Raw genomic sequence first — 20,839 nt, forward strand, 5'->3', positions numbered from 1 at the left:
GTCAGTCTGCATCTGCTTCCCAAGCCTCAATTAACAAAGACATGCCAAACAGCCCCTTTGAATCATTTTCTTTAAATAAAATGCCTTTTAAAAATTCATTCACAGAATGAGGGTGTTGCCAGCTGGGCCAGCACGTATGGTCCATCTCTTATTGGCCAGAGGGGAGTTAAGAGCCTGGAATTGAAAAGGTAGTCTATTCATTGCTGTTTAAAAACTTGACTGATTCACCAGTGTCCTTCACATCATAGAATCCCTACAGTGCAGAAAGAGGCTATTCACCCCATCGAGTCTGTACCAACCTTCTGAACAGCATCCCACCCATTGCTCTGGGTTTGGAGTCACATGGAGGTTAGACCAGGTAAGGAAAGCAGTTTCCTTCCCTAAAGAACATTAATGAACCAGATGGGTTTTCCTCTGATAATTGACAACGAATTCATGGTCATCATTAGACTCTTAATTTCTCGACTTTTTGTTAAAAATACACTGTCTGCTGTGGTGGGATTTGAACCAAGTTCCCCAGAACCTCATCTGGGTTGCTGCATTAATAGGCTAGTGATGCCACTGGACCATCAAGCTCCCCTAGTCTACTTGTGGTGTTACTGTGACCAAGAAGCTCATGGGTGACATGAAGATTGGTTGGGTGGTGAAGGACATGCCCTCTAAGCTGTATGGTTGCTAGGAAACATTGCGCACTCCACTCACCATGCCAACTCATTGCTCCCACCTCTGGGTGCTGCTGCCCTATGGACCCTGGAGGCCCCCACACTGGCAGGAAACATTTGAGGTGATGTTGGTGGTACATAGTGAGGAGAGTAGTTGTAAACTGCAGAATGGTCAGCTGGGCAGAGCAGTGGCAATTGGAATTCTATCCAGAAAAAGTGCGAGTACACTTGCAGAGGGCTGACAGGGGATGGGTTACACAATGAATGGTAGCGCAGTAGAAAGGGCTGAAAAAGAGAGGCAACTTGCTGTACACATTCACATATCTCTGAAGGTAGCAAGGAGTAGGTAGACAAAGTGGCTTGAAGGCATATGAATGGTCTAGTGCTATCATGGTGGATTGTCAATCCAGTAAGCTGGATTACGTTCTGGGCGACCAAGGTTTGAACCCTGCCATGGCAGATGGTGGAGTTTGAATTCCATAAAAATATCTGGAATTAAGAATCTAATGTTGACTGTGAATCCATTGCCGCTTGTCAGGAAAAACCCATCTAGATTATTAATGTCATGTAGGGAAGGAAACTGCCATCCTTACCTGGTCTAGCCTACATGTGACTCCAGGCCCACAGCAATGTGGTTGACTCTAAACTGCCCTCTAGGCAATTAGGGATGGGCAATAAATGCTGCCTGGCCAGTGAGTCCCCCATCCCGTGAATGAATAAAGGGATAAAAAAACTTGCGGCAGAGAGCGCGCGGAGGAGATTCTCCAGGGAGCTAACTGGGCTGGAGGCTGTGAGCTATGAGGAACAATTGGAAAGCTGAGAAACTCAGCAGTTCTGGCAGACTTTGTGTAGAGTGAAACTGAGTTAACACTTTGGTCTGATTTCCAACAGCTGCCATATTTTGCTTTTAATGGATAGGTTGGGCTTGTTTTCCTTGAAGAAGTGAAGATTGAAGGGGGATTTGATGGAGATGGATATTATTACAGCAGGCATAGGTAAGGTGAACAGTACACTATTTCCATCAGTACAGGGGTCAATAACCAGGAGGCAGAGAGTGAAGTTAAGGGCAAGGGCAGTAAACAGACAATTGAGAGAGAAGGTTTTCATTGAGAGGGTGATGAGCTTCTGGAACTCATTGCCTAAACAGATGGTTGATCAGAAACTCTTGCAACATTGAAGATTTCACTTGCCTTGTCATAGCCTCCAGGGCTATGTACCAAGAGCTGGAAGATAGGATTAGTGTAATCAGATCTTTGTTGGCTGGCATGGATATGATGGGCCAAATGGCCTTCTTCTGTGCTGTAGACTTGTTTTAATCTATGTGAATTCCATAGATTGACAACTCCCCATGTCAATCCTAAATATTCAGTTCTGTATCCTGAGTCAATGGCCCTGTGAGTTAGATTTCCTGAAACAGCCTCTCAGCATTTACTGTGTCACGCCCCTTCAGAACCATATGTATTCAATGAGATCACCTCTTCATCTCCTAGACAGCAGAGAATAGAGCCCCATTTTACTCAGTACCCCCTTATTCCAGGGCCCAGTCGAGGTGACCTGCATTGTATCAGCTCCTATTCAACTGTTTTCTTGAAACTATTAAGATGGGGGTTTTTCAGATATTTAAAAATTCATTCATGAGATGTGGGTATTGCTAGCAAGGATAGCATTTATTGCCCAAAAGCCAACCGTATTGCTGTGATCTCCAACGTAGACCCGATCAGATCGGGGAAACAGCTTCCTTTTAAAATGATGCGCAGATTAAATGGATTGGCCATGCTAAGTTGTCTCATAATGTGCAGGAATCTTCAGGCTGGACGGGAGAGCCATGGCAAATATTGGGTTACGAGGATATGGTATGGGTGGGATGCTCTGCAGAGGGTCAGTGCAGACTCAATGGACTGAATGGCCTCTTTGTGCCCTGTGGAGATTCTACGATTTAAAGGCCATTAGTGAACTAATTAGGTTTGTAAATAACAATCAACAGACGAGCTTTTCAATTCCAGACCTATATTAGGTTCAAGTTCCACCATTTGCCGCAGTTGAGTTTGAACTCACATCCACAGAACATTACCCTGGGGTTGTGGCCTCCATGACAGCAGTGGCCTCCCCATTAAAAGGCTTGCAAAGAGTTGTTTTCTGAAATAAAAGGTCGTGGACTTGGGGTAATATTGTGGATAGAGGGCTGGCTGAAGGACAGGAAACTGAATGAGGATAAATGGGCCAGTTGTAAGTTGGCAGGCTGTAATCTGTGCGGCAACACAATGCCTCTATTTTATTTACTAAGTCAAAGAGGCCGCGAGCAACACAACACTGCTTGGCCATGATTCAAATGCAGGTCGGAGAGTGAGCTATGAGGATGGATAGGACAGAAGCTTATCAGCACCACGGAGGTTGGGGAATTACTGAAAATTGCATGTTGAGTCATCTGTCTGACATGATCCCACCTCTAAGTGGGGTGAGTGGATGAGCACTTACACCCACTCTGCTCCACAAATGCGATACTTGGATTGCATATTGGTGCCAGATGCTTTTACCTGAGCTACACTTGGAACCTACTGAAGATAAGATGGCAGGGCAAGATGGCAGACACAGGTGTGCTTGGCTGAGTTGGCCTGCCAAACACCCACACCATACTGAGACAGTCGCAGCTGAGCTGGCCTGCTCAAAGCAGTCAGAATACCAGAGAATCTTAGCACAGATCCTGAGTCTCAGCTACATTGCATGGTGGGCGAAGGAACTGCAATAAGGGCACTTCGAAGATTTCACTTGGGAATTTGATACTGACTTCATGTCCCGGGAGTAGGTTTCCCTAAGATCAACCGTGATTAGATGAAGAACGTAGGAGGGCATGCCAGTAGCAGCGCAATGCAGCGAAGCGTCAAGCTGGTGAAGCTTCCAAACGGGACTATTCGCTCAAAATGAGAAACAAGCGTTAGACAGCACTTAGCATTCCCACAGCCAACAATCAGTTCTAAGCTCTGCAGCCCTGCAGCATCAGATGGTGGACAGTGGTGGAGAATTGAGCAACAACTAAACAACTCACTGGAGGAAGTGGATCCACAGATTTCCCTATCCTCAATGCACATTTGTGCAAAAGTCAAGGCTGAAGCTGTCGTACCTTTACAGATGTATATTTGCTATAAGGATGGACCACAAAGCTCTGCAAGGTTTACTTAAAGAGGATAAGGCAGTGCTGCCCACAGCTTCAGGGTGAGTTCAGTGGTGGGCTCTAACATACGAAAGCTGCAAATGATCCGGGAGAAAAATGTGCCCAGATCCCTGGCTATCTTTCAGACTGTTCCACAGAACCCATGGGTTCTCTGTCTCCATCAAACGCTGGAATCTGAGGTGGACACGGTAGATGTTGCTATCTCAATTCCCTTGCCACTTGAAGAGGGGAATGAACTTCTTTTGCGATGCTCCTGGTGCAAGAGGTGAGCTCCTGTGTGTTACAGTCCACTCGGATCAAAGGCAGAGTTGGAGGAACCTGACCCAGTGCTAAATCGCCCCCAGGAGGGGCTACAAAAGAGAGAACAGGCCTCTGACCTCAGGCTCAGAGGGAGAGGGATGTAATGATTGTAACAAGGTCAGCCTGGTGGGCCTCACAGAATATGAGTTCCCTGACGGGGGATGTTAATCTGGTTCAATCAGGGAGCCCTGGCTGACAGATATGTCAGAGTTGTATTCTCTCTGAGAGCTGGCTCTGAAGAAGCTGAATCAGTGTCAAAAACTTTCCTTGTGTAAATAGAGAGTGACTTGGTGACAGGATGGAGTTATTTCAATCATTGCCTGGTATTTGTGTAGTGTGAATATTTACTTGCCAATTGTCAACCCAAGTCTGGATATTGTGCAGACATTATTGCACTTGAACATGGACTGCTTCATTATCTGAGGAGCTGTGAATGGTGCTGAATATTCTGCAAGCATCATTTATAATCTCCACTTCTGATCTAATGATGGAGGGAATGTTGTGTAAACGCATATGCTAGGGCGTACTACAGCCAAACGCTAAGTAAGAATGGCACAATTTTTTGGGGAGCCGGTAGTGTAGTGTCACTGGGCTAATTACGCCCAAAACCCCAAGTAAATCCTCCGAGGATTAGCAGAAAGTGAATTTTGAATTCAATAAAAATGAGGAATACAAAGTTAGTTTAATAGTGTCTATGTAAGCATTGTAGATTGTCATAAAAACCGATCTGGGTCACTTGTTCTTCTAAAAGAAGGATACCTGCCGTCCTTAGTTGGTCGGCCTACATGGCTCCAAACCAAATACAAGGTGGTGGACCCTTAACTGCTCTCTGAAATAATTGAGCAAGCCACGCAGTACAAAGGTAATTAAGGATGTTGCCATAATATTGCCTGTTGAAATCTGGACTTACCAGCAATGTCTAGATCCCATGAACAAATAAGAAAGAAACACAGGGTTTAAATGTTGGTTTAAAGAAGGAGTGAGAAGTGGAGTTGTGCTTGGAGGTTATTTCAGAGCTGAGGACCCTGATAACTTGAAGTAGGACTGCCAATAGCAAGGTGCAGGAGGTGAGGAATGGGTAGCATTGTCTCTCTAGACAATACCGTAGAACGTGCACACTTAATGGACCACAAATGTTCAAGAAAGGACTCGACTGCAGCTTAATCTTCAGCTTTAATTGGATAGGAGCTTGGTGAGGTCAAACTTAGAGTACTGTGTACGGCTTTGGCTTCTTTATCTCAAGGAATATTGTTGCCATAGAAAAAATGCAATGAATGTTCCCCAGACGTGCTCCTGAGGTGGTAGGACTGTTCTATGACAGATTGAGAAAATTGGGAGTTTGTACTCCTGAGAGTTTTGAGGAATAGGAGGGGATCACCTTAAAAACTTCTTAAACATTAGACACTAAACATTAAAAAATTCTTACAGGGATAGACAGGGTAGATGAAAGTAAGATGTTTCCCCTGGTTGAGAATCCAGAGCAAGGGATCACTCTTTAAAAATAAAGGGTGTGTTTATTAAGACTGTGATGAAGAGAACTTCTTGAACTCAGAGGGTTGTGAGCCTTCACAATTCTCTATCCAAGAGGGCTGCGGAAGCTCAGTTTTTGAGAATATTTAAGATAGAGATTGATAGATTTCTGATTATCAATGGTGTCGTGAGGATAATGTGGGTCAAAGGCTATGGAGTGTTTAATCAGGCTTGGTTGTACTAAATGGTGGGGCTGAGTGGCCTATTCCTGTTCCTATGTTCAATGTTCCCACTATACTCTCAAGGGTAGTTGGGGATGGGCAATAAATGCTGCCTTGGTCAGCAAGATCCCATAAAAAAGAATTTTTAAAAAGGTGGATCAAAACTTACTTGAGAGTTGGTTCAGATTAAAAATTTGAAATCAAGGAAATAATAAGTTATCATAAAGAGAAGGGAGGATGTGGAAGCTTTGGCGAGGTTGCTATCAGGATTCCTCCTGGATTACAAGGTGTGAGCTATAAGGAGAGGCTAAAAATACTCAGAGATAGTAGGAACTGCCGATGCTGGAGTCTGATATAACAGGGTGTAGAGCTGGATGAACACCGCAGGTCAAGCAACCTCAGAGGAGCAGGGAAGCTGACGTTTCAGGTTGGGACCCTTCTTCAGAAAATACTCAGGTTGTATTCTCCAGCAACACAGGCTGAGGGGAGGCTTGACAGAAGTTCACAAAATTGTGAGATGTGTAGATAGGGTTTACAGTCAAAATCCTTGTCCCAGGATTGAAATGTCTAATATTAGGGGACATGCATTTAAGGTGACAGGGAGAGAGTTCAAAGGAGGTGTGAGGGTCAAGTTTTTTACACAGAGAGTGGTAGGAGTCTGGATCATGCTGCCAGGGGTAGTGGTGGAGGCAGATACAATAGGGATGTTTAAGGGTCTTTTAGATTAGCACATGAATATGCAAAGAATAGAGGGATATGGACCAAGGGCAGGCAGAAGGGAGTAGTTTAATTTTGGCTTCATGTTCAGGCAACATCATGGGCCGAAAGGCCCGTTCCTGTGCCACATAATTCTGTGTTCCAATGTTGAGGAAGAAAGAAAAAAAACTTTTGCCTTAAAGACATGGAATCATAGAAACATAATGCCCTCTCAAGTGTAAAAGATCTCCTGGCATTACCTCAATGAAGAATGGGGTAGTTGTCCCCAGCATCTCTCAATCATCATCACAAAGACAAATGATCTGATATTGATCACATCACAGTTTGTGGGAGCTTGCTGTGCATATATTGAAGAATTCTGTCTGTACTAAATAAGCTGTGTCAGGACGTTTACTTCCTCCCAGTTTATTCTGAGCGCAACAATAATTAAAACAAAAGAGGAAGCCTGAAGGAGAAGCAAAGAAAAGCAGAATTAAATGGGGCAATGATCACTAGTGAAATGGGTTTCTGTCCTTGATTCAATTCCTAAGTGGAATCAGCTTTTCAGATGTGACCACAACTTCTTAAAAACAAAACTGATGTAAAACCATAAATGCTGGAGAAACTCAGCACGTGTGGCAGCATCTGCAGAGAGAGAAGGAGAGTTAATGGTTCAGACCTTTTGGCAGAAAAGGTACAAGTTAGAGCACTGAAGCATGGACAGGGAGGTGGAGATGGGATGGGAGGGTTGAACAGCCCTGTGGAAATCTGAGAGATTACATGTTAAAAGGTGTTCTAGATTTTAAGATTTAATCGCTCACCTCAGCCAATCAGAATCTGGCTAAAATATACTCACTTTCACATTCGCCACTTTTGTGTGGTACCTGACTGGATCACACTCAATACCGAAAGACAGAGATTTGATACAATGGCCCTACAGCTGAGGGTAGCATTGCACTGGAATTTCGGAGACATTTGGAAATTTGTAACTTCTGGCTCTCAATGGTGAAAAAAATTACACGTTGAACTCAAAATGCTGGAGGGTCTTGCTGCTGTCTCCCGGTGGCTGGGAGAACATGGAACCATAGAACTTAGAACAATACAGCACAGTGCAGGCCCTTTGGCCCACAATGTTGTGCCGAACCTTTACGCCAAACCTAAAGTCTATCTAACCTCCATCTCTAAGTTTGTTTCTTTTGTTTTGGTAGATTTGTTTCTCTTTATTCTTGTAAGGACCATGGACATTACAGGGAAACATAGAGTACAGGAGCAGGAATAGGCCATTCAGCCCTTTAGGCTTGTTTTAGCATCCAATATGATCCTGGCTGATCATCCCACTCAGTCGCCGTTCCTGCTTTCTCCCTCATAGCCTTTAATCCCTTTGGTCCTAAGGGTCATTGGCAAGGCAGCATTGCTACCCATCTCGAGTTTCCCTTGAACTGATTAGCTCTCCAGGCCAGTTCAGACTGTAGTTTAAGAGTCAATTGCTATGGGTCTGGAAACCAGATCGGGTAAAGGCAGCAGATTTCCAATGCTAAAGGCATTAGTGCGAGGTGATGGCTGAGTGGTATTATCATGAGGTTATTAATCAGGAGACCCCAGGAAATGTTCTGGGGATATTGACTTGAATCCCACCATTGCAGATAGTGGAAACTGAATTCAGTAAAAGTCTGAACATAACAGTTAATTATAACCACGAAGCAATTGTCATAACAACCCATCTAGCTCACTAATGCCCTTTCCTGGTCAGGTCTACATGTGACTCCAGACCCACAGCAATGTGGGTGACTCCTAACAGCCCTCGGGGAAATTAGGGATGGGCAATGTATCTAACCGTGTACGGTTCAAGTCCCTGGGAGTGTTTGATGGGGGGCAGTGTAGGGGGAGCTTTACTCTGTATCTAACCCCATGCTGTCCCTGTCCTGGGAGTGTTTGATGGGGGAACAATGTAGAGGGAGCTTTATCCTGTGCTTTCATCGTCCCTCCCGCAATCTAAGTAATGGGCCGGCTCATTTGCATGTTGTGATCGGAATCAGGGGGAAGTGTGATTAAGTGAAGCTGCTGCGATATGTGTAATATTTCTGGGGAGAGGAAGCTGAACATCCAGGCAGAGAAATAGCTGAGGTTGTTTCCTGTGAGGGAATCTGCTTCCTGTATTGGGACACTGGTTCAGGAGCTCTGTTTCCACTCTCCACCCTTGCGTGGTAACAGAGCAATGCAGCTCTGTTATTAAAATTGCCTCCCCCTCCTTTGTCAGCTTCAGTTTGCATCACCGGGAAAGGGGACTGAGCCTAATGGAACCCAGTCTGAAAACCGCCCAGCCATTTCCCTGCACACTTCCCGCTTTCCTCCTCATCGACCTTCTCAGGTCTCTCAAGTCCATCCCAGTCGGTTCAAAACTTAAGTAGACCATTCAGCTCTCCATGACCAATACTAGCCCCTTGAAGGAGCAAACAATGTGCCCAGTGCCCTTTTCCTTCTGCATCAAAGCCCCACAAATTTCTTCTCATCTTACTGGGGAGACCTCTTGCTTCAGAGTGAGGAGGTCATCGATCAGTTCCCACTCAAACAATGAAACACACTAATGCAGACAGACTTCCAGGGCAGTACTGAAGGATGACTGAGTTTACAAATGCGGTGTTTTTTGAATGGATTGATTTGAGATCACTTCTGTCCTTTGAGGTGGGCTTAAAATATCCCATGGACACCATTTAGAACCAGAACAAGGCAGTTCTCAATAGTTCCCTGGCCAATATTTCTCCATCAATCAACGTAACTGAAAACAGATGGGTTGCTCATTATTGCTTGCTGTTTGTGTACAAATTGGCTGTCATGGTTCCTACATTTCAAAAACACGCAATTGGCTGTAAAGTCAGAAGTCACACGACACCAGATTATAGTCCAACAGGTTTATTTGAAATCACAGGTTTTTTGAGTGCTGTTCCTTCATCGGGTGCAGGTCTGGAAGCTTGTGATTTCAAATCAACCTGTTGAGCTATAACATGGTGTAGTGTGATTTTTGACCCTGTCCAGCCCAGTCCAACACTGGCCCCTCCACATCTTGGCTATAAAGTGTTATGGGATATCTTATGAATTGTTTTTTTTTTCAGTTTAACCCTCTATTTTTGGCACCTCCTTTGAGATTCATTTTTAAACCTCTTCGACAATCTTGTGTGGCCTTTGTTTGCTGACACTGCCGTAAAACTCATGGGGACATTTGCGAACGTGAGAAACTGCTATAATTGCAAAACGTCATTACACAATAAGCAGATTTGCACTCATCAGTGCTTTCAATCTGTGACTTTTGGTTTGGAGCTAGTTAAAAAAAAACAAAGTAATTAAATTAAACCTAACTTCCTGTGGAAACTTTGTGGGAGGTTTGGGGTTTTGAACAGGACTAAATAAAAGCTTTCGCCCCCTCCCCAACAAAAAAAGCCCCAAAAATCATTCAAATGAAAGTAAAATACTACGGATGCTGCAACCCAGAAGCAAACACTGTGAGCACAGGAGAAACTCAGCAGGTCTGGCAGCACCTATGTGAGAGAGAAACAGAGTTAATGTCTGGAGCCTTGTCTGACTCTAAGAGATATTGTCAGACCTGCTGAGCTGTCCTTAAGGCACAGAATCTGAGAGAAATATTCTATAAAGCAGTTACAAATTTCAGCTGGGGTGTGCTACGTGAAAGAGGCGGTGAAGTTAACAGCCACAGTAACAATCAAAAAGGATTTGTATCAGAGATAATAGCAATTGCAGATGCTGGAGAATCCGAGATAACAAGGTGTAGAGCTGGATGAACGGTAGCAGATTCGCCAACTTTAGGTACATTTAAGGCGTCATTGGATAAGCATATGGACGTACATGGAATAGTGTAGGTTAGATGGGCTTGAGATCGGTATGACAGGTCGGCACAACATCGAGGACCGAAGGGCCTGTACTGTTCTATAATGTTCTATGTTCTATGAACACAGCAGGCCAAGCAGCATCAACCTGCTCCTCTGATGCTGCTTGGCCTGCTGTGTTCATCCAGCTCTACACCTTGTTAAAAAGGATTTGTATAGCTACTTGGTCTTACAGGAAACCACTATTGTGGAAGAAAGGGACATGCTGCAGCAGCTTATCAACCTTCACTCGTCAGGACAGAAGTGAGAATATAATGTTTCACCAGGAACAACAATTTATATGAGAAGCATGAGAAGATGGAGCTGATTGGCTGGCAAGTGGACTCTGATTGCTCAGGGTGAGGCCATGGAAAATGCATCAGTGAACAATGGTCCCAGATTCTGTTTAACTGAAAGGTGCAATGTTTGGACAAATTTCTCATTCCAGCAGAGGATCAGGCCCTGCCCGTTCATCTGAACAGTTTTGGCCCATTATCTAAAGAAAGATAAAGTGCCATTGGAGGCAGTCCAGAGAAAGGTCACTCAGCTGACCCCAGGTATGGAGGCACTGTATTATAAGAGATGTTGAATAGGTTGGGCCTGTGCTCATTGGAGTTTAGAAGAATGAGAAACGACTTTATTAAAACAGACCAGATTCTTTGCCAGGGGAGATGTAGAGGGGTTGTTACCCCTTGTGGGAAAGTCCAGGACCAGAGGGCATCATCTCACACTTTCAAGATAGAGATGAGGAGGAATTTCTTCTCCCAAAGGGTATTGAATCTGTGGAATTCTTCAATGCAGAGCCTGTCACGTCCAGGTCCTTCAGTGTAGTCAAGGCTGAGACAGGCAGGCTTTTAATTGATAAGGGAACTGAGGTTTCTGGGCAAAAGGCAGGAAAGTGGAGTTGAGGGTTATCAGATCACCCATGATCTCATTGAATGGCAGAACAGACTTGATGGGCTGAATGGCCTATTTGTGGTCCTATGGTCCTACTTCAGATGGTCAGGAAGAAGAGATCCCACCATTAATGAAGCGCAGCCCGACTGGGGATATCATTTGGGGAATTTGGAGGCAGCATGGGAATTCGATGGAAAGGGTGGTGAGATACTTTTTGCTTGCTTTGTTTGGTTCATAGTTTTTAAGGTTATTTCAATGGGTGAAATTGAAGTTCAGGGCCAGGGGGCCCAGCACCGTACAGTGACATTACAGGTAAACTATAAGTTCATTGGCTGGCAATAGCTGCTGATTTAATTCTCCATTCTAAGTTGCTTGCAGATTGAAGGTGTATAGTGGAAATATTACAAGCTACAGATTAAAATCCCAGTATGAAATTTTTAAGAATCAAATTAACAACTAAGTAATTAAAACAGAGATGCTGAGCCAGACAATGTGTTGTATCTGTATGATGTGGGAACCGTTAGACCTCATTGTGGTTCAGAGTGACCACTACTCTGTAGCTAAGTGCTCGAGGGACTCCATATCAGGGCTGATGAGCTGGAGTCTGAGCTTCAAACACTATGGCTCATCAAGGGGGAGGATTACCCAGATGCAACAGAAGTAGACTCGCCAAGTTTAAGGGCATTTAAATGGTCATTGGATAAACATATGGATGATAATGGAATAGTGTAGGTTAGATGGGGTTCAGTTTGGTTTCACAGGTCGGTATAACATTGAAGGCCGAAGGGCCTGTACTGTGCTGTAATGTTCTATGTTCTATGATGCTGTGTTTCACAATGAAGTCGCACTGCTTAGATTCACCACCTCAAATTCAGTCAGCTCTTCAGCCTAACAAACTTGATATTCTAGCTCCCTGCATGAATGAGAGCGGGTTCTATAGGGAGGATGACCAAACTGACCCTTGGCCGTGCGGCACAGGGAATAACTCAAGAGGATGCAATAAAAAAAGTAGTTGTAATTGGGGATAGTATAGTCAGGGGAATAGACACTGTTCTCTGTGGCCAGGAGCGAGAGCCCCAAAGACTATGTTGCCCGCCTGGTGCCCTGGGTCAGGATATCTCACCCGGGCTGCCGAGGAACTTGGAGGGGGAGGGGAAGGATCCAGTTGTTGTGGTCCACAAATGTTCAAACAATACGGAGAGGAAAGAGGTTCTCCTGCGGGAATGTGAGCAGCCAGGGGCTGAATTTAAAAGCAGAACCAAAAAAGGTAATTGTATCAGTGGTAATGGGAACTGCAGACGCTGGGGAATCCAAGATAATAAAATGTGAAGCTGGATGAACACAGTGGAGACCTCTCTGATGAAGGGTCTAGGCCCAAAACGTCAGCTTTTGTGCTCCTGAGATGCTGCTGGGCCTGCTGTGTTCATCCAGCTTCACACTTTATTACCAAAAAAGATAATAATCTCTTGATTACCACCTGAGCCACAAGCAAATTGGCACAGGGTCAATAAGATTAAACAGGTAAATGCATTGCCTAAAGATTGGTGCAGGAGAAATGGGATTGAATTCATGGCACATTGGCACCAGATTGGTCCACCTGATTCAAGGACCTGATTCCTGGCGAATCACATAACTAGGGCAGTGGGTAGGACCTGCAACTAAATAGTGGAGGCAGGGGTTCAAATGTGTGATAACTTATGCAAAAAGTTCAAGGGTTGGGGACAGGGTGAGGGCTCAGCAGAGGTTATTAAAAGTTCCACAACAAGTAACAATGTGGTGAAGATTAGTGGGAAGTCAGAGGATGGGAATCCTTAAAAAAGCTATCAATTAATTACTGAAAAAGCAATAAGGGGGGGTGAAGATGAAATGAGAGTAAATTAGCTAGAAATATAAAAGAAGATATTGAAAGGGTAGGAGAGAGGCAAGAGAGGACATTGGGATATTGGAAAATGAGACCAGAGAAGTCGTAACAGGGATCAAAGAAATACCAGAGGAACTGCATCAGTTTTCATAGTGGAAGACACTAGCAATGTACCAGAACTTCCAAGAGAATCAGGAGGCAGAGGTGAGTGTAGTAGCCATCACTCAGGGGAAAGTGCGAGGGATACTGAAAGGTATGAAGGTGGATAAATCACCCAGACCAAATAGACTACATCCCAGAGTTCTGAAGGAGATAGTTGAGGGGACTGTGGAGGCTTTGGTGGTGATCTTTTAGGAACCAGAGAAGGTCCTAGAGGACTGGAAAATAGTTACTATACCCCAACCCATTCAAGAAGGCAGAGAGGCAGAAGATAGGAAGCTATAGGCTGAATAGCCTGTGCTTGGCTGTGGGTAAGATTTTACTGTCCATTATAAAGGATGAGGTTACAGAGAACTTGGAACTGCACAGTAACATAGGGCTGAGCCAGCTTGGGCAGGCTAGGAGAGCAGGCATGGAAGTGGGAGATGGAATATGATGTGGGAAAGTGTGAGGTTATGCGCTTTGAGAGGAAGAATAGAGGCGTAGACTATTTTCTAAAATGGGGAAAGGTTTCGGAAATCTGGAATACAAAGGGACTTGAGGGTCCTTGTTCAGGATTCTCTTAAGGTTAATGTACAGATTCAGTGGGTAGTTGGGAAGGCAAATGCAATGTTAACATTTTTTTCAAGAAGGTTAGATTACAAGAGCAGAGACATTCTGCTGAGGCTGTATAAGGCTCTGGGCAGACTGCGTTTGGAATACTGTGCGCAGTTTGGGGACCCATATCTAAGGAAGGATGTTCTGGTGTTGGAGGGGGTCTAAAGGAGGTTTACAAAAATGATCCAGGGCTGAAGTGTTCTTCATATGAGGAGTGATTGTCAACTCTGTGTTAGTACTCAATGGAGTTTTGAAGGATAAGGGGGTGGGGGATCTGATTGAAACAGAATACTGGGGGGACCTGGATAGAATGGATGTGGAGAAGATATTTCTATTAGTCAAAGAGTCTACGACCTGAGGGCACAGCCTCAGGGTGAAGGGATGACCCGTTAGAACTGAGATGAGGAGGAATTTCTTCAGCCAGAGCAGGGGTGGGCGTGAATCTGTGGGACCTGTTGCTGCAGAGGGCTGTGGAGGCTGAGTCATTGACAACATTTACGACAGAGATAGATGAGATCTTGATTAGTAAGGGGATCAAATGTTACAGGGGGAAGGCAGGCGAATTGGGTTGAGAAAGGTATCAGCCATTGAGCAGACTCGATGGGCAGAATGGTCTAATATGATCCACGTCTAAGCACACCTAAGCTCTCTTTCAATAACAACACGCATCAGTTTCAGACCTTATCTAAAAAGTCCTGATTTTGCAATTTTACAATCAGAGTGAGCAACTTTACATTTCCCCAAATAACGCTGCAGATGCCATTGTGTTAATGTACAGATTCAGTGGGTGGTTGGGAAGGCAAATGCAACATTAACATTTTTTTCAAGAAGGTTAGGTTACAAGAGCAGAGACATTCTGCTGAGGCTGTATAAGGCTCTGGGCAGACTGCGTTTGGAATACTGTGCGCAGTTTGGGGACCCATATCTAAGGAAGGATGTTCTGGTGTTGGAGGCCCAAATGCTGAACTTGTCCACTTCCCATTTCAGCCTCTCTGTGCCCTTGCCACAGGATACCTTGCCACTTTGTTTTGCATTATCAGCAAACTTAGATAGAAAGCTCATCTGACGCACCATTAATATAGTTTGTCATTACCTGAGGGCCCAACGTTGATCCTTGTGGCACTTCGATAGTCATAGCCTGCCAACTTGAAAATGTTACACTTATGCCCACCCTCTGCTTACCGTCCATTAACCCAACCTTTGCTCATGCTATCTTGTCACCATAACTCCATTTGGTCTTATCTATTGCGTTAACCTTTTGTCTCACATCTTATCATATGTTGTTCAGAAGTTTATGTGTACGACGTGTCCTGTTTTCACATTATCGACTGTACAGTTACATCCCCAAAACACTATTCATTTTTCAAGTGTGATTCCCCTTTTGAGGAACCATTTTGACCCGTTCTAATCATACCGCAATGTTTCTGCGTGCTGACTTGGTCAAAAAGTGCATAATCCCCAGCCCATCTCCAATGCTTTTAAACCAAAAAACAAAAATACTCCAAGAAAATGAATCAAACATGAAGTTTGTCAGAGCCTTGTGAAGCTTCTCTTGGGTTTCTCAGAGTTTAATATCTAACTTCTGGGGATCGCGGATCAGTCCTGAAGGTTTGGAAATCTCAGCAAACACCCCCAACCACTCTCACCCAGACCACTTCCCACTCGCTTGTTTCAAACAGTTGACTCTTTGCTTGATCTAAGCTACTGGCTCAAGTTGATGTAAGGCTGGTTCATTTTCCAACCCCCTAAAAGTGATAACAATTCTAAGTGTCTCTTTGATGTGCCGTGTAGGCTACTGTCTTGTCTCAGGATATCAAGAACGCTTCAGGAGAAAGAGACACTCACTGACTCTGTGCAGCGTACAGTGCTTTCTTGCATTCCGACATGAATAAAACCATATTTCTCATCCTGAACACAAACATAACATAAATAATCAGGTGAGCAGACCACCTGGATGCTGAGCAATGATCTGAACATTCTAAACTGTTTTTAACAGGATTGAAATGTTTTCCGCTGCCTGTTGTTCTCTTTTCATTAATTTCCTTCATGTAGGCGTCAATGACGTAAAACACTGAGGTTTTCACTCATTTCGTTGCTGCATCTCATTTTATTTTAACACAATTGCTGCTCATTTTGCAACTTGATCAGAAATAAACAGAGCATCTTCTCACTGATTAAGCGTACGAAAACTCTCAGCTACAAATATCCACTTTTTAAATCACTCACACTTTAACCAAACACTTCATTTGCAAAATAGCATTTTTAATGTTTGCTGTTAATATTAAGATAATGATTATCAAATAAATGTTATTCAGTGCTCAAACAGATTTCTCATAAAATTCATTTGAGATTATATGCCTGAACCATGCATTTTTATTCTTTGCCCACTTAAAATTGACAAGAGCTGGAACCAAGACAAACACACACACACACACACTCACACTCACACACGCACGCACACACACACACACACACACACACACACACTCACTCACTCACGCACACACACACACACAGTCACACTCACACACGCACACACACACACACACACACACACTCACTCACGCACACACACACACTCACACTCACACACACACACATACACACGCTCACACACACACACATACGCACGCTCACACACACATGCTCACACACACACGCGCATGCACACACACGCACACACATACACACGCTCGTACACACACACGCGCACATGTACAGACACACACATGCACACACACACGCGCGCGCACATGTGGACACACGTGCGCACACACGCACACACGTAGACACATGGACACACACGCGCACACACAGACACACACGGACACACACGTTCACATGGACACGCGCACGCGCGTGCACATGCACACACGCACACACACACGCGCACACATGGACACACACGCGTGCGCACACGCACACATACACACACAGACACATGGACACACACACACCCACGCTCGCACACACAGACACACATTCGCACCTGCACTCACACACACATACACACATATACACACACACACATATACACACCCACGCTCGCACACACAGACACACATTCGCACCTGCACTCACACACACACACACACACACACACACACACACACACTCACACACAAACACTCACACTCACACACACACACTCACACACACACACACACACACAAACACACAGATACACACACACACTCACACTCACACATGCACACATGTGGACACACGGACACGCACACATATACACATACATGCGTGCGCACACAGACACACACATGCACACAGTCACACACACATGGACACACACGCACGCACACAAACACACACACACACACACACACATTCACACGGGCACACGCACATGCGCACGTGGATACACGCACACACACACACGCTTGTGCGCACACAGGCACACACACACACACACACACACACTGACTGTGCAGGAGTTGGCACTGAGACACACTCGCACGGACTGACAATTAATTTTTAATGACAGTGTTTGAGGGAAAGTCAGGACCCTGGACAGATATTTGTCAATATCCATATGAGAGAGTAGAATGATTTGGTGAAATGTCTGGTTCTAAACATGGCTCCTCTGGCAGTGAAGCACCCTGCCCATCCCATACCAAGGGTCAGCACAGCCATGGTGTTTAAATCTCTGGAAAGCGAGATTAACCTGACACAGAGGGGAACAGTGTTCGATCTGTAGCCCAGGCCAACATCTCATACGGTTATTAATTCAGTATAAGAACAAGAAGCACTGAACTACACTCAACATAAAATGTTGCTGCATCAAATGACTGTACTTGTGAATATTAGTTATTTCTTATTAATGAGATTACTGAAAGGAGCATATTTATAAAATTGTGCCCATTCTCCGCTATCTGTCCAAATGTGCAAAGACCCACAAGAGGCTCAGTCATACCTCTTCCCCTGGCAAAAAACACAAATATACAGGAGGTGTTCAATACCTTAATCCTGAATAGCGGTACAGAGTAAAGCTCCCTCTACACTGTCCCCCATCAAACACTCCCAGGACAGTGACAGCACAGGGTTTGATACAGGGTAAAGCTCCCTCTACACTGTCCCCCATCAAACACTCCCAGGGCAGGGACAGCACGGGGTTAGATACAGAGTAAAGCTCTCTCTACACTGTCCCCCATCAAACACTCCCAGGGCAGGGACAGCACGGGGTTAGATACAGAGTAAAGCTCCCTCTACACTGTCCCCCATCAAACACTCCCAGGACAGGGACAGCACGGGGTTAGATACAGAGTAAAGCTCCCTCTACACTGTCCCCCATCAAACACTCCCAGGGCAGGGACAGCACGGGGTTAGATACAGAGTAAAGCTCTCTCTACACTGTCCCCCATCAAACACTCCCAGGGCAGGGACAGCACGGGGTTAGATACAGAGTAAAGCTCCCTCTACACTGTCCCTGACACCACAGGGTTACATACAGAGTAAAGCTTCCTCTACGCTGTCAATTGCAATATAACCATGCTCGATCCTGTGTGGGTTTCAGTTATTTGTGTCTCAAAGTACAGTCGTGTGGGCTGAGAAAGCATGAGAACAGAAATGCCTTTCCTTAAAAATACGTTGTGGTCTTTCAATTTTTCTGTTGAAGCAGTGAGAGTTCATTTTTTAAAAACACACTTTGAGTACTTGCGCCAGTGTAGGAAAGTTTCTGTCTCTGAGTTCGTGAATTTGAGAAAAGCTCTTTCCAAGGGAGGAGCGTGTGAGAGTTCTGTGAGGGTGACTGAATGAGCGAGTGAGTGGGTGACGTGTAGGAGACAGTGTGTATATGTGAGGGAGCATGTTGTAGGAGTGGCAGCGACATATTCCTTGAGGAATCATCAACCTACCTTCACACTGGGGATTGTTTCCTTTGTGTGCATTTCACTGCCTGAATGTGTGAAAGAGGATGGATTTAAAATGGATCTAGCCACGCACCACACTGAGAGGGCCACCTCACAGACCTGCAGAGCTCTTCAACTGGAAGGAGCCCCATTCCATTAATGAGCAAACAATCTGCAGTCACTGGTACCGATTCATGACAGTCAGGCCCTGGTACCCCAGCAACGTTCATGATTCTCTCATCCAGGGGCAATCATGTGGTTCTGCAGTGATGGTGGTTGGAAGTGCCTTACAAAGCTGGTTACCGGGGTAGGGGGGCTCCCCACTGAGACTGATGGTGATGACTGATGTGGAGTGTACATACAATGATGTTCTTGTTTTGACTAAGGCTGTGGTGAATCAGATGGGGCTGCTGAAGATATGGTCCCACAGCTGGGACCAGTGTGGGGCTGTCTTTTGAATAAGCTCTGCAGAGAAGAGTGCTGCATCATTTGGCCGTGCTGTACTCTGCTCAATTGCAACAGTCAATGAGGTGATGTGCTGGAAGCTGAGTATCTCGGAAAATGGGAGCTGCCTTCCTAGGGTGAAGGTGAGGTCAGTGATGGAGGAAACTGGCGTTGGCTATGACAGAAGCCCAGCTGCAGCAGGTGCTACAAGCTGGACAGAAGCTGGGCTCCAGTCAGTGAGAGCTGGGTGCAGTCCTGATGACTCCCTGCCTGTAACATCGCTGTTGTTCAGCCAGTGCGCCGTCCATTTGTATTCTGGAGCAGAAATGCAGCTTCTGTTGGCTTGCATGCAGAATCACAGTGTTACAGCCTGGAAGGAGGCCATTCGGCCCTTGATGCCTGTATAGGTTCTGTTCCTGCACACCATTCCCATCCAAATAGATCCAAGGCCCCACTTGAATATCGCAATTGAGCCTGCCTCCCTCACATTTTCAGGCAGTGCATTCCAGACTCTAACTAGTTGGCATGTGAAAAAGTTTTTTTTCTCACATCACCTTTGCTTTGTTGGCACAGCACTTTAAATGATTTGGTGTTTGCAAATAAAAGATAATCTTATGCATCAGTTGAAGGCTGTTTGTATGTGACAGTCATCCCAAAGCACAATAATAAAATTCTGGGCACTGGGGTGGGACAGGGTAGTGGTGACATGGTTGAAGCTGGTAAGGTGCAGGGTAGCGATGTGTTGGTTAGTTGTGTGGCCTGGTGGTTACACAGCATTAGCAGGAAGAGAATGGCAGCCACAAACATGTATTGGCCATGCTGTGTATTTGCGATAGCTAGCGTGGGTTTCTCACTGCTGTGCTCCTACGTTTTTCAGTGAAGGGAACCCCATGATTGTGAATGCTTCTCCGGGTGTATGGCTGAAGTCCCAAAGGTGTACTGTTGCCAAGAATCCTGGTTTATTCTGGGATATGCAGGGAAGGGATAAGTTCCTTGAGCTACAGTGAGCGGGAGAATCAGCAGAAGGGTGGGATATGTAGTTAAGGAGGACAGTGCAGGGTGTCACAGCGGTGAGAAACTCTTTGTAAAACTCAATAAAAATGAGGCAGTAAAAGCCTATAAATATTTGTCCCATTAACTGCTTCTCTCTCCCCTAGATACTGCCCAACCTGCTCAGTATTTCAGCATTTACTGTTTTATTGTAGTTGAAATAGATAGGTTTTTGGGCTGGAGGACAAAAGGCACATCACACAGGATGCAGAGGAGCGTTGACGTGAATTACTTTAGTTGGATGAACATGGGGAACCAAACCAAATTAAAGGCAACAGCCACAAACAGAAAGTGAGAAAGAGGCGATCTGGGGATTTTTGTCCATTAATCACTGACGGTGGTGAGATGGGCTGAGCTATTAAGGCTTATGGGATCAGAGCTTTGAAAATATTGATGAAAGGTGTATTGTTTTGGAATCTGGAATGTTTTTATAAAAGATACACGTTGATTTTGGTCAGTGTTGCAAGAGTTATTTTTTTCTAAAAGAATTCAGAAAGTCACTGATCTAAAAAGGTACAGAACATCCTTCACCTGCACCCATAGACCCAGAATGGATGAAATGTTTACGATGTA

General features: G+C 45.0%; 1 protein-coding gene across 3 annotated transcripts in view; it reads right to left on the reverse strand.

Moving 5' to 3' along the window:
• The window catches only part of LOC125450961 (FYN-binding protein 1), a 177,244-nt gene that overhangs the window by 88,376 nt on the left and 68,029 nt on the right, over window positions 1-20,839 (reverse strand). The gene's annotated exons all lie outside the window — the stretch shown is intronic.

Source organism: Stegostoma tigrinum, chromosome 3, assembly GCF_030684315.1.
Source record: "Stegostoma tigrinum isolate sSteTig4 chromosome 3, sSteTig4.hap1, whole genome shotgun sequence".
Lineage (NCBI taxonomy): Eukaryota > Metazoa > Chordata > Chondrichthyes > Orectolobiformes > Stegostomatidae > Stegostoma > Stegostoma tigrinum.